This window comes from Euprymna scolopes, chromosome 46 (assembly GCF_053919585.1).
Source record: "Euprymna scolopes isolate OS-2025 chromosome 46, ASM5391958v1, whole genome shotgun sequence".
Taxonomy (NCBI): Eukaryota; Metazoa; Mollusca; class Cephalopoda; order Sepiida; family Sepiolidae; genus Euprymna; species Euprymna scolopes.
In genome coordinates this window covers 93,997,022-93,998,783 of record NC_136527.1, presented here as the reverse complement: position 1 = coordinate 93,998,783, position 1,762 = coordinate 93,997,022, and positions in this window count along the sequence as shown.

The window sequence follows — 1,762 nt, the reverse complement described above, 5'->3', positions numbered from 1 at the left end:
TTACACTTTTTATTATCTTCGAAAAATGTACACAAATGTAAACAAGCAGTTTACGATTTGAAAGGCATCGTTAAAATGATATTTTTCGCGAGTTCTTTCAACTGTATAGTTTTTATTTCGTCGTCTTCAAGTCCAATGTAAACAAGTTCTTGATGAGCCGTTCATCTTAAGTAATCCAATTTACCAAATTTACACTTCTAACGATTACTATGATATTGTCCATTGACCACTGTACACTCTTTAACCCCTCGAGTGGTCTCTGGGCCTTGATAGTCAGTGATTCCTTTGTAAAATAAAATAAAAACATTTCAATACTTTGATGGTGAATCTATAGTCAGACTATGCTAATTTTCCTTGCGATATTCGTTTTCAACATACCTGAACAAACTGAGGGTTTGCCCCTTTCATATGCCGCCTGTTCAAACATGGTCGCCAGTGATTTACATTTCAAAATATACGCATTAGTATCTCGAAATATACGCATTAGTATCTCGAAAACTATTTGTCTGTGCCTTGCGATATTCGTTTTCAGCATACCCGAACGATTTTAAAATAGACAGGCCGAATGTTAACGAACCACACACACACAAAAAGACACACACACACACACACGTAAACTCAGTGAAAGTGTCTACTGTCGATAAGGTAGTTGTAAATTAGATTACTGGCTCTTATGAGTTTTAGTCTAACCATCCTTTACAACTGTGATACAGTAGAACAGTCCGTCTCTGGACAATTAGCAGTGTATCGCATAACTCAATGACAGTGTCGAATGTTGACTAGCTAGTTGTAAGTTAGGTTACTGGCTCTGATGAGTTACACTCTAACCACCCTTAATAACTGTGATACAGCGGAACAGTCCGTTTTTGGACAAGTGGCGGTGATCGCATAACTCTTTGAAAGTGCCGAATGTCTATTAGCTAGTTGAAACTTAGATTACTGGCTTTAATGAGTTTCAGTCTAACCGCACTTAATAACTTTGATACAACGGAAGAGTCCGTCTGTTTCGCATAACTCATTGACAGTGTCGCGTGTCGATTAGCTAGTTGTAACTTCGTAGCCGAATGCCCCTTTAAGAAGAGACTTGAAGATAATAATTATTGTTATTTGTATTGTTATTCTTATCGTCCAGCCATGATGCACGTGCAGAAATCCATTTCCAACTCAACTGTGTTAAAAAAAACTTACTTCGAGACAAGAACGCCGACACTCGACTTCGAGACGAGTTTTCCCGGGACAAGTTTTCCGGGCACTGGTATAAGTGCTATGGATTCATCAGAGCACATCTCATTAAAGTACTTGTAAACAGGGATGCAACACTGAGGCGATGGGACAGACTTTGGAGATTGGCCTATAGCACGGGGCCTATTAGATTAGATACTCTTTTTGTTTTTGTTTTTGTGCTCAACGATAAAAACCGACTTCTTCATTTGTGTTTGCTTCTCATTTTAACTTTTGCTCTTATAAGAGTTTCGCTAATGTGAAAAAGAAAACATGTTCGAACGTTTGCTGACATTTATTGGATGTGTTGCTACCAGTATTTTGCTTAATTTTCGAGTTTGGAGCGATTGTCGAGTCTCACAAGATGACTGTAAAATGTCAGACACTTTCTTTATTGTTCTAACTTAAAACTGTGCGCTATTTTGTTTGTGTTAAATAAACGTTTTAAAATAAGTTAAAACAACATTTTCTCATATATTTATTTGTTCACTACTTTTTCGTTTTGTTCTTATTGAATGCGAAATATTCGCCGTGGAATTTC